The sequence below is a fragment of the Dermacentor andersoni genome, chromosome 5, assembly GCF_023375885.2.
Source record: "Dermacentor andersoni chromosome 5, qqDerAnde1_hic_scaffold, whole genome shotgun sequence".
NCBI lineage: Eukaryota > Metazoa > Arthropoda > Arachnida > Ixodida > Ixodidae > Dermacentor > Dermacentor andersoni.
In genome coordinates, this window is record NC_092818.1 from 134,619,362 (window position 1) to 134,632,856 (window position 13,495).

General features: G+C 47.3%; 1 protein-coding gene across 2 annotated transcripts in view; it reads left to right on the forward strand.

Annotated features, from left to right (window-relative positions):
• Window positions 1-893: 893 nt before the first annotated feature.
• The window catches only part of LOC126531217 (venom allergen 5-like), a 30,680-nt gene continuing 18,078 nt past the window's right edge, over window positions 894-13,495 (forward strand). Inside the window, exon 1 of one of the 2 annotated variants that reach the window (XM_050178654.2) lies at window positions 894-1,139. The gene's annotated coding sequence lies outside the window, so the exon portion shown is untranslated. Of the gene's footprint in view, window positions 1,140-11,679; window positions 11,784-13,495 lie in introns of those variants that run through there. The other variant, XM_055071029.1, reaches the window with a different exon arrangement.

The window sequence follows — 13,495 nt, forward strand, 5'->3', positions numbered from 1 at the left end:
AAGTGGAGGCGAATCGTCTTTTTATAAATAAGGTGACTCGTAGAAACTGTCCCTGCTGGTTGTCGCGAAAGGGCTGCGTCTGCAAGTTACATCTGCTCTATCATTACCACTAGTGATTACATGGAAAGCTTTCTCCACCCGTACTGTGTCTTAGGCTGCACTAGTAGACTTGAAGCGCAAATGAACATACATGGAGGAGCACTCGCCCGTCTTGGTCCTTTCGTCCCTGTTTTTTTCCCTTGTGCTTCAATTCTAGTAGCGACAGAATATTGACTAGCCCTTTTGAATTATTATCCTAAACAGATGTCAGGGGCGTCCCACTCGAAAGCCTCCAAAGACGGAAGGCGCCCCGAAGTTATTAGACGGAAGCACACACACGGAGGATCAAGCCCCAGGTTGCCAGTCGAAGACTGGCTGACCTGTCGGAGGGTTTCTGCACCATAGTTAGTGTTTTAACTGTGGCTTCTTATTCTAAGTACGGCGCATCTGGTGACTGCTAAGCACATCTGAGTAGGAGACCCGCCATTTCGAAAGCACGGTGCACTGCCACTCCGAACAGCGGAGCACTCACGAAGCGTTCCGCCTTCTCAATGAAGACGGACACTTGCCCTGTCCGGACAGGGCTTTCGCGAGGCGGGGCTGCTCTGGCCCTCGGTTCGCTTCCTGCCGAGGGGCGTCGAAAGCTCTGCCGAAGCTCGCTCAGCCGTTCTCGGGGGCATCATTGACGCAGCGGCGTCGTGGTCGAACAGACAGCCGCCGCGGCGGCCGCAGAAGCACCGAGCCTGCCGGTGACGATGTAACGCAAATGCGCGCGTGCACGGTGACCTTGAGGAACGCCCCCAACTCGCCCTCTCCCCGCCGCCGCATTATGTATATACGCTACACCCAGGGCTGCTCCGGCAGCGAGTGCAGAACGCATCCAGCTTCCCCGACTGGAGCAGCCTGTTCTCTGCTCTGGGACATCGCAAACGTTGAAGCACCTGTTGTGGTTTGTTGTTCGCCAACGGGACGTCGACGCGTCTCGCACGCTGGTCCGCCGCGCCACTGCCTGCGCTACGCGTGTTCCGGACTTGTGATTGACGTCGCCTATCCCGGAAGCACGATCGACCAGCACCTTCCCTCTGCTTATATTTGTTCAGGTAGGCAAGTCTGCTGTTGACCAAGAACCGCGAACGCTCGGCATTGGAAGTTTTTGGGAGCAGAAGCACTGGCGATGTTCTGGTATCTAGAATCTTTTAAGATATCTGGGAGTTCGTGCGGGTAAAGTTTCATTCCGGGTATGTTCAAGAACATTTTGCCCCAGCAGGCATTTCAGTGCTCTTTGGAGCTATGTTTTCCGATATACCGCTATGGGTTGGGCGTACTTTTGGTTGAAACACCAACATAAAATGCGTGTTTCGAAAAGAAACGTGACCAACGTTCGGAACGCAATTCGTAAGAAAAAGAAACCTGCGAATGCTTAGTTGGGGCGTTGCGAGAATCGGGGCTAATTTTAATCTCTGCGGTATGGCCAGTGTGATTGCCAGGCAGCCAACTAAGGGCCTTGTATAGCGTTTTCACATGCTTGTCACATGCGCTTTTACCCGGATAACATACGTGGCGGCTTATCGGCTATGGCCTCGCGCGGGATCAAATCCCGGCCGCGGCTGCCGCATTTCGGTGGTGGCGAAATGCAAACAACTCCCGTGTACCGTGCTTTAGCTGCACGTTGAAGAATTCCAGGTAGTCAAAATTAATCCATAGTCCCCCGCTACATCTTGCCTCCTAAGCACAGCGCGGTTTTGGCGCGTAATACCCCAGAATTTTAATTAACACCCTTCCATCCGCGTACTCGCACAAAGCTTAACTAGGGAATGTAGGACACTGCCAAGGGCAATATCGACGCGATGAAGAGCCACGCTCTTGAACTTAGTCAATTCCACAGGTGCATGATTATTGCCTCATGGAAAGGGAATGTGGTAAATGCTTTTGCAAGTAATCTAAATGTTCTCATGGGATATAATATTAGAGTTGTATCGCAGTCATGCCGATTTGTAGAATAAAACCTATCCTCATTAGGCACCGCGTGCTCTCTTCCGCTGAAACGATTAGCTTTATTTTTTGAAGTGTCAGAAGACTTTACCGCAGCATTGATTTATCAATATCCAGAACACTCAGCTGGTGCTCAATAACATAAATTCAGCGGCAACTAAAATAAATTATATAGATAAGCATGCAGAACCCTGCTTCCCACATGGAGGCAGTACCATGCACGTGATTCTGAGCCACTTGATTCTGGAACACCCAACAGATTATGGTACGTGTACATCAAGTTATTACCCAGACTATCCGTGCTATAGACGGATTCCAACCACATAAGAACGGACATTACATGTAATTTCTCTGAAGTGTTTCAGCTGACCCTAGCACTTCTTCGTGTTCAATACCTGCTGACTTGTTTATCCGAGACCGGTTGTTTGCTTGTTCGTTTCCAGTTAACTAAGTGTCGTCCTTAATTAGCCGTAACACAAATAAATGCTTAAAGCCAGTATTGCAATCTTGACATCTTTTATTAAAATTGTATCTTTCTGTTTAGAACACAACTACGTTCATGGCGAATCATAGCCACAACCGGCTGCTGCGCCAATAAAACCCAAATTTACTTATTTCACGTATTGACATAATTTCGGTTAACTTCGTTGACACACGACCGCGACGGCTGCTCATTTTCAGTCGCGGTATATTGCAAATTAAGACTCGGAAACTGATGTGTTCAGTGTCACCGATAGACACATTATATCTGTAGGACTGCGATTAAATGGAAGCACGTATGGCTGTCTTAACCTTGCAACAAAGTTCACGGGCTAGTCATTAGCTCGTGACCGTGATGAATTCGATGCGGCAGCGGATTCACCGGACTACAGAGTCTTGGTGTTTCACTGCTCAGATGCCGGGCAGCCGCAACGGATGCCTGGAAATTACGAGAAACTTATCCGGCTTCACCTTTACAGTATTTTCATCCACCCGTTGCTGAAACGTACGCGGTATCTATATGCTCTCGGCTACTGCGCGATGACGCCGTGTAGTTTTCGCCTCGCACACGCTATGCTATGCTTGACTTATCAAGCGTTTCCTAGCAAGGCGCAATACTAGTCGGCTATTACTGCTACTACCATCCTCATTAAAGAGCTGCGCAGCAGCGTATCTGCCGCCTTTCATTGAGAGTGCTATTGTGCGTAGAGTCGAATTCAGCTATGTTTAAAATTAAATTGTAGGGTTTTCCGTGCCAAAACCACTTTCTGATTATGAGGCATGCCGTATGTGGAGGACTCCGGAAATTTCGACCACCTGGGGTTCTTTAACGTGCACCTAAATCGAAGTACACGGGTGTTTTCGAGTTTCGCCCCCCATCGAAATGCGGCCGCCGTGGCCGGGATTCGATCCCGCAACCTCGTGCTCAGCAGTACACCATAGCCACTGAGCAACCACGGCGGGTTCAGCTATATAGTCAAATTCTGCAAAGGCGGAATTTCGAGCCCATCGGAGAAGCCGTAGCAGCCTTGTTGAGCTCTGCCCCAAGAGCGTCAGACGCAAAAAAAAAGTTTTATCAAACCATCACCGAAACCTTTTTTGACGGTCTCATGGTACCGGATACCACTAAAGCCATTAGATGACACTGACGAGTACACGCACACTGATGGCCGTCGTGCTAAAGAAGCTGAGTCCATTCAGCACTCGCTGGGACAAGAGGGGAGGTGTGTCCGGACGCCTGCGTTCCCGAGAGAGGCGAACAATTGGATGGGCAAGTTTGGCAGCTTTCGGCGGCACGTCATCGTATGCCTTTCAGTCACCACAACCCGCCACCTCCGCTTTCGTTGACGCGAGACGTCTTTTTCTTTTCTTTTTTTTTTCACATCCGAAGCCGCGCTGCGCTTGACGCGTGTTTTCGGTGAGTTGTACAAAAGGTGCTGTAATTTATTTTTCACGCTCTCGGGGAAATAATACCGTACCTAAGGAGTCGACAGCTACCTACGAAAGCAAAAAAAAAGAACAGATAAATAAATCGGAACATCAAATTCTCGTGTCAGTACTCCTTCAATAACGTCGTCTTCTGGCTCCTGTCGTGATGCAAAGGCTCCTGTCACACACACACACACACACACACACACACTTGCCTAACCTACACAAACGTTGATCCACCTGCTAATGCTCTGCGGGACTCCCAGGTAGAGATGGATAGCGAGCTGCCTGTAAAATACTTCGAATAACATTGATTCCTACGGTGCGTGGGATATGTAAATTTTGTAAAAGCATGCGAGCGTTGTTAAATATCTAAGTTTTCAATCATGCACCCATTTATGTTGCCTATACTCTGCGCTGTATACAGTTGATGCTTTCTTCACGCTTTCCCCCTTGTCTGACCTTTAATTTCATCTCCCTCTTCGCGCTATTGTACAATGTTGACTCGACCTATATGGCAGCCAGTCTTTTTTTTTCGTTTACACGGGGCAACATGTTATATACTGGCATATGACCAATCCTGAAGAGTTGGCACACACTCCTCAAGGTCGCTGTTAACACGTCACTCAAGTATTCGCGGCATGTTGAAATAAAGCGGGATTTTGCTTATTTTTTTAAGCTACCTTTCCCTAAGACATGGACCGCTGAGGCACTACTTCCGTCCGTGGGGGTCCTCGAACATCTACAGACATACATTTGAAGCTTCACGCAACGTGTCACTATGGGGAACTCGACACGTTCGCCGGCTTTGACGGCACGACTGCTGCAGTTGTCCTTTCCGTGCCGTATAATTGACTTGTCATGCGGGATGAAACATCGCGCGGAATACCGTCGGTCACACTGTTCCACAGAAAGGCGGCGTTTCGCGTCGGGCATGTGTCTGAGCGCATCGCGCGCAGTTGACGCGTATTCTTTATCGGCTTCGCCGCCATGCACGGGTCTGTGAATCATCGCTAGCATTGCTGCTTAGGTGCGCGCACCTACGCGTAGCATCGAATGCTTCCGCGTTTTACGGCTTTCTTGCAACCACTTGGATTTCACATAACACGTCCCGCTCGTGCAGTCAAATTCGTGCGTATGAAACCTGACTGCGTGAAATATCACTTCCTTCCACTCCAAACTGCTCGCTGTGAAGAGGTCGAAACAGCAGATACTCGAGCTACACAATGTGGGTCCTGCCTCTGAGAGATGAATACAGCAGTAGTTGTAAGGCAGAAAGCTGGGCTATTTGGTTTGAGTATTCTGACATACCTATACAGCTCCATAAAACGGACCCACAGCAAGAATACAAGAGAGACGCTTTGCAGCGCCGATCTGCACGGGGCATGCAGGGCATGCGCTCTATATTCTAATTCGAAGTGTTGGCACGTGATGGCTGGTAACCTGCGGCCAAGCTCGATGAAGCTTAGTATCTTGCAATGGGTGAAGGGGAAGAGTGGCGGACTGGTTGGTGGACAGCGTCATGAACCGGCAAGCGCCGGGATGCACCCCCCCCCTCCCCCAAAATAAATGTGTAGGAGTGGTTGTCGCACCTGCCGTGCGCGTGCAAATTCCGCTATTTTGATGCATCATTTAAATAGCTCGCAGGAGAAAATATTGTTTCGGTGGTGGCTGCACGAAAAGATGAAAATGGTCACTGTGAAACTATCCCAGTAAGAAAAAGTTTTTTTAGCCAGGACAATGCACACGCACTCGAATCTGTGTCATGGGGGAGCCGTGATTATATTGGTAAAACTCTGAATATTCACAAATCACTCGTATTAGCTACGACAGTGTGCCAAGTATACCACCTGGGGACAGTGAGAGAGTACCGCTGGTGCATGCAAATATCAACTGAAGCACGAGATTGAAGGCAGTGACAGAAGTAAAAACAAACAAAAAAAGCCCGCTGTACTGCTTAGCTACTCTAGACGAAAAGCGCAGCAAGACACGCATAATTACCCATGACGCGATTTCGCAGAAGCGTCAGTGCACGCACGTTCGCTTGCTTCTTTATCTCAAGCGCACTCGCGTGTTTCTACTGCTATGAGGTGTGTTTTAAACAGGGCGTTAGCCTTTGAGTTTATTGACCGCAGATTGAGCAGAGAAGGGGAGCGCTGGAGGAGATTCAACCATGGAGGTAGTACGAGTACTGCGAAACGGCTCACGATTTTTCTTTGTAGCAACGTGCAACCGCCATCAGCCAGGTCGGAAACCCACGAACTGAACAAGAACGCTAGACTACCGAGGTGCCCGCCGTGGTGGCATAGTGGCTTTGGCGTTGCGCTTTCAGGGTCGAGGGTCCGGAATCAAATCCCGACCGCGTTAACCACATTTCGACAAAGCGTGGAAGTGCCGAATGTGTGTGCATTTCGATGAATGTGCCGTGCATTTGGTGCTCGTTAAAGAACCCCAGGTGGTCAAAATTGTCTGGTGTCTCCCGCTACGGCGTACCTCATAATTATATCGCGGTTATGGCGGGATAAACTTCAGCCATATAATTTAGATTAAAATATTTCAGATTCCTGAGGTCACAAAGATGTCTTTTTTTTTTTCTAAGCCTTAGTAATTCTTCCGACCTTGTCTTCAGGTTTTACCTGAAGGCTCTGCGTTTGTTGTTGTTTTTTTCTTTTCCGAAGACCCGAGATCTTACGCCTTGAGGGCAACATCGATTCTTCGCACGGAAGTGTAACTAGTCATATTTACGGATAAGCTGCTCCCGCCAGCATCAGCATGACGTCACAATAATTTGAACGAACGCTTCCATTTCCCGGGTAGTGAGCACGCCTGGGTAAGCACGCCTTTCCCATACACGGCTGGCGGCGCCTCTGCCGCGGGTGTGTGGAGAACTATCATAAAGACAGTGTTGCATGAATATTTGTGTACACTGCGCGGAAAGCGACCCGTGGATCGCGCTGGCTGAACGGCTAAGGCTGCCGAGCATGAGGCCGCAGGTTCGATTCCTGGCCGCAGCCACGGCATTTCGACGCAGGGGGAATGCGAAAAAACGCTCGTGAACTTGGATTTAGGTGTACGTTACTGAACTCCACGTACTCGCAAATCCGCAGGCCCCTCCACTACAGTGTCATTTGTAACCCACTCTGCTGTTTCGGGACGTTCAGCTCCAGCAATGTTTAATGAGAAGGGATTTGCCAACTGGTGGCTGCTGGTCTAAAATAGCACAACCGCACAGGAGTGAAAATCCTTCATGTTTGCCAGTGTGGTATAACTTTACTTTGTGTGGTATAACTTTTCTCGTAAGAGTAGTCGAGAAATGCTGGTGTACGGTAGTTTGCCTATACGTTAAAGGAACTCCAGATGATTTAATTGAATCGGGAGTCCCTCGCTACGACGTTTCCCATACCTCGTGAGTTGTCTTTAGGTGTTGCATACCAGTGATTCAGTTAACATAGTCATTCTTATTTTTTAGAAGACACATTCATTGAAGTTCTTAAGAAGTTCGCGCTGGTCAGAGGAACAGCGTGGATATTTTCAGTAAGTCGATGCGTCCTCGTAATTTAGCTCATGTGCAGGAAGTCTCTCTCCAGAGACGTTAGACTGGAGTGGCCCTTACCCCTTCTTGTAAATTGGACTTGGAGCCCAGCATCTGAAGAGCCTCTGAAGTTGACCTGCCCCCTGCTCTGCAGCCAGTGCTCGCCATCTGCTGCAACTTTGTCCACGAGAAAAAGGCCACAAGAGAAAATGCTTAGAGGCGCATGGATATGGACACGCCAATTCACAAATAACGAACGTTTAATTATTGACGATACGTTCCACGGGCCACTTATGCAGTTTCTTCACTAGGGACTTCACGCATTTATTTAACCATAATATGCCGTAAGGCTAACTGGGTCGTTGAAAAAGAAAAAGTGCTGCTCCAGTGAATTTTTGTTAAAGCTTGGCATTCTTACAGAGCATATCGGTTATCGCGCACGTAGTTTTAGAAGCCGTTTCTTGCTCTTTGGCGCCTTCATATTGGCGACCACTGAGATAATTACAACTGTTGTGGCAACGGCGGGTCTACTACCTGCGTAGCTTACATACGGGCATACCCAGTAATGTTGGAACACTCTAATGCTCTATTTAACTCGGCCTGCCAGATCATAACTGAACAGAATCTCAATAAAGTTGTTATCACCAACCCAACCATGCCTATCTATCCACGTAAATATGGCAAACCTGCGACTTGTGCTGACATCGCTTGGAGAGCCACCGGGGCATAGATAAATCGTTGTTAGGGCACCCTCTTGAGTTTTCGTGACACAGGCGGGGATGTAGGCGTCATGGAATCCATACCTTCCAAGCTTAGTGTCCTTCACTTCAGGACCTGACTTCTATCGGTTACGATTCATTCTGAAAACAGAGCCGCAATCGGAACAGAGTAAACGTACAGAGTCATTTCCTGTTTTTCTGAGGATAACGTGTTTCCTTCGGCTCTATGGGGCAGAGTTTTCTATGGGTTTCGTATTGTATTGTACACTGATGACGCGAGCGATGGTGCCAGTGCTCTAGCCTGCCCTGTAACGGTCCACCGATCAAGTGTGACGCAAATGCTGCCCGAACGACGGGTAACTAACTGTACGTGCGTTTGCATTGTTTATAGTTCAGTGCCGAGACACATGCGACGTTGGATACGTGTAATATATAGATAGCATGAACTCCAGCGCTCCATGCAGAGCGCCACAGGGAGTTGTGTATGAAATACCCTGACCTTTGTGACTTATGTGCGGCAAGCTGGCTGCTGCGTTAATAACCGAATCAAGAAACCTGCTAATACTTAAATTACTTCACCACGCGTCTTTCTGAGCACTATGAATCCTCTACTGCACAGAACGTGACTTGGCTGTACTGAACGTGAAATTTCGGAAATGTTTCGCATCAAAGAAACACATAATGCTCGCCGTGTGTAAGCCTGACGGTCTTCTGTTGTGCTTTATAACGAGGAGCTGAGCTTCAATTCTTTTGCTTTGTTTAGCAGTTTTTGTAAACGTCCTGTGCAGTGGGTGTGATGTGGCTTTGGTATCTGCACATAGACATACGCAGGTCTTGTTATATCTGTCGAATACAGTGCTTGTCAAACGGGCCTCTATCTTGTCTCGCGTTATTACTGCGATAGGAATTACATAGGCAATTTTTGCCGCCGTCGGCGTCGCCGTGAGGCTCCGTATCTATTTAGGTATATGTATGCTATATTCCGCGCTATTCTGTATTAGATGCGATATATGTGGGTTGTATTGCCACACCATTCTATCACTAAAGTTGATCATACCAGGGCTTACATTCTTTACAAAATTATGGGTCAGAATTTTGAGAACGGCAGCTCACAAACAAATGTCATGAAACAAAACACTGACAGTCGTGTCTTCTTTTCTTAAATAATCTGACTTCAGTATTAAAGGTTTGAAACAATAGCAGTACTCAAACCTTAAAATCATGAACCTTTATTAGCGCGGCTGTGCACTAACCTCCGGAATCGGCCCACCAAAAAGGTTTAAAACATACCCGATACGAGAAAGTGGTGGTTAGGTTGCTAAGAAAGACGTTGGCTTTTATTAATCAACATAAATAAAATTGTCCGATCGCAGAATTCAGACAGCGAACCCCTAGCACAACCGCTCGTTTTCACTGAGGCAGCTTGCATTTACTTTACTTCATACTATCACTACAGCTACGTTTCTTCCACTTGGTGTAATATTCTAACGTGTTGCTGTCGTATTCATTGCTTCGCCCTCATGGCGAAGCTGTGACATTTATTGTTGATAGCTTACTTCACACTCCGTAAATTACTTGCTTTTGTAAGCACCCAACAGCATGTTATCATGCGAGCAATAACTTCTTCGAACTAGCGGTTTCTTCTGTCTGGAATGATACACGCATCGAGCGGTTCGAGGTTGTTTCTGCGAAACTCGAGCTCCCGGGGTTTTCTTTCCGTAATCGCACCTTAATAGGGAATATGTGGAGCTGTTCATTTCGAGACATCATTACTTGTGCAAAACGCACACGGTGGAAGCCGTCCCCTGACATTACAGGCGATCAGGTAGGCGTGTATCCCCGTGGACGCTCTCTGTCACTAGCAAATGCTACAGCCGCGTGATGCTTGTCTGTAAGCGGAAACATCGCTCCGTCGCTGAGGCGCCGTGCGTCAGAGTCGCAATATTATGAATGGCCCGTAGGCGTGTCCCAGTTTATTGTCGTGCAGAGGGATTTCTTTAGAAATGTAGAGCCTAGCGTCATGCTTTCTTTGTTTGCCCGTATACAGCTGGTTGACTGTCAAGTAGCAAGCAGTTCACTTAGCCGAGGTAGTGTTTCACACTACCTCGGCATCACATCTTGCTACACACACATTCTTCGTGTGTTCTGTCACCAAGAACATTGCTGCGAAGACTCAGCGTGCATGAAACCTATAGATATGTTTAATATATTTATAAAGCAATATTAGCATTCGATGTTTTAAAATAGAAAGTCACAGCTGGGTAATGAGGTGCTCAGTAGAACTGCGAATTTCTGCTTAATTCACTCACCGGTAGCTTTCTTGCACAAAGACGTTAGCGCTACGAACTTTTCTTTTTTTTTTTCAGCATGCGGTCAGGGTACATGCGTCCACCAAAGCTGTAGAAAACTCTTCCAGCTATTGTGTACGTAGCCGATCCCGGTCTTATAGTTATTATGAATGAATGAATGAATGAATGAATGAATGAATGAATGAATGAATGAATGAATGAATGAATGAATGAATGAATGTATGAATGAATGTGGGCAAGAAGGGCAAGACATTGGAATGCTAGCTTTCTTGGAGATTAAATTGCACCACGCGGATTCGCAAGACGCGCAAAGTTCATTTTAGGCATATTTTTGGCTGATTCATTACCTTGGGCTTACCGCACGTTGCGCCTGCATGAAGATAGTCTTTTCGTTAGTGTTACCTTGTCGTCTCACACGGTCAGGAGCTCCTTTGGGAAAATGTATGCAAACAAAAACACATCGGATAAGATGCGAGCTTAGCACTCGTAACAATAGTCACTTGTGTGGTTGCTCTCACCCCAAACATATAACAATGGGCAGAGCAGCCCCTGGCTACTGGGAAGACCTTAGTGACTTATCGATACCTCCTGACATATCTTTTCCCCCACGATTGCAAAGTATGTTGCTCCAGAAGCCTTGTACGTTCATTTAACTTCAGGCAGACGAGGCTTTCACTGCTGTTCTGTAATGGGCTGCACACCTCGTCACAAACACTGCTTTGTACCGGCGTGCCTGTGTGACAGTTTATTTTCAATTGAATCAGTGCATGTGGCATGTGCCACAGCAGCACACGCTACTTCAATTGGACACCGTATCTTTTGGCTTACTGTACCATAAGCGTTGACTTAACAATTTACCGCTTTCAAACAGGGATCAGATACGGTCTCCGATATCTGACGCAGCCGAAAAGTAGTGCTCACCCCTCTATTTACTCACTACGTTACTCATATCCATTTAAAGGTGTGAGTAACGTAAAGTAACTACGCACTCATTTTCCGTTACTCATATCGGGAGAGGCGTCATGGGTATAGGTCGTAACAGGAGTTCCGATATCGATTGTGGAGCGGGGAAAGCGGCCGCTATTTGTTGTATTTATAACTGGCACAACACTAGGTTATCTTCTTTATCGACCTCTCGCGCTAGAAAATGCGTGCGTCCTATCAGCGAGGCGACGAGTGCGCCTCCTTTGGTTGTTGCCGCATAGCTGCGACTCGCAGATAAGAACGGAAGAGGGCAATTTTAGGCAGGCAGAGAGCGTCGGAGGCAGCGCGGCGACCGTTCATGTGAGTAGCTGGACCTGTCTCCTCAGCGAAGCGCTCAAAAGCGACATCCGCCTGTGGTAGGAATGCTCGTGGAGGGAGCAAAATTAGGCTGACTATCCAAGCTTTAGCAATGATTCATTACTCCTCAGTCACACATTCGCTTTCTCTTACCACTGAAACCAAAGGCCATTAAAATTCCCTTGTCTAATTGGATCCCTTGTGCGAGTTCGCAGAAGGGAGCGTATGGGGCTAGCAGATTTCACGAATTTCGATTTCACGGGTAATTGAAAAGGAACGTGAGACTGCGGTATTGTGCGGGTGGCTTTCCAGGTCCAAACAGTAAATACAGTTTATGAAAGCGCTACCCACGATTTGGTATAGTAGCATGGCAAACACGAGTAATGAACTCCGTGTTTTCCAACCAGTCACCGGCGACACAGGCGCTCAGCTTGCCAGCGCGAGTAGGCGATATCTGGTTAAACAGTGGAAACGAGTTGTCCTATACTTGTCAGGTCAGCCGGCAGCACTGAGTTTATTTCGAAAGCTTATTTTGGCCCACATTGTAGACTCGACATGCAGGCATACTTGAGTCATAATGTTTAGAACGCATGATAATAAGCCAGCGATGATTGCTTCGGCTATGCACGACGATGCTTTTTTTCCCTGAAGCAACCTTGAAACCAAAGAGCCGGCAAGTTGCGCCACGCATTATCTCTCTACACAGCTTTATGAGCCGTATAGCAGTATTGCTTTCATAACCATGATTCTGGTATCCTTGGTGCACGCGCAGTAGCGCGCACATAAGACACTGGAAACTGGCAACAGTTTTGCATGGAAATAGTGATGTCATTCGGTGACTACACAAAGAGCCTAAGTTCAAACACGTCAGTTAAAGTTAATCGGTTGCTGCCTGGTTCCGTTGTTCTGCCTTCAGTTGCAACTATTCGCCGAACTTTGAAAATTTGAATTAAGGTGGTAGTAAGGTGGTTGCTGAGATGAGAACGATGTTTTTCTTCGGGGATTTCTTTATTCGTGCAAGTTATCGCTCATATAAACTATTGCATTTTGCTTGAATCACGTACATTTATTAGAATAGTTGCTCTACAAAAAAAAAGTTAGCTGCAGCTCCGACTGTGGCTTACCTTTTCGCAATTCAGCGCGCATATGAAATCGTGTTCTGAATGTGTGTGCCTTCAAACAAATTACTTGAAATACTTATTCGTTCGGCTTTTCAAGATATTGTTTTGTCATGGCGCATAGTTTGTCGCAGTTCGCTTCCTATAAACGCGACGTGTTTTCACTTGTGAGACAAAACTGCTGCAGTATAAAATAATTCCGTACTTTTGTGTGCGTGTGTGCTGTTCTAGCCAAGACTATGCGTAGCTGCTAATAAATTGTTATCATCTCTAAGGAAGGAAGGAAGGAAAAAGTGGAGAAGGAAAGGCAGGGATGTTAACCAGTTTAGCTTAACCGGTTTGCTACCCTACACATGGGAGCGGGATGGGGGGAGGAAAGACGGGGAGAAGAGATAGAGGGAGCACATAACACAGCACACACATCGTTAGTTACAGTCTGTCACTCTTGCGCGGTAAGTGACATAACTGTCACAGCCGCTTGTCCAAGTCCGTCTCCTTCATAAACCGAAGAAGTCCCTTCGTCGCCTTCAGCTGCGATGTCTTCTGTCGGCGATATGCGAAAATAGTTGCAACTGACAAAGGTCTATTGTCAACGTG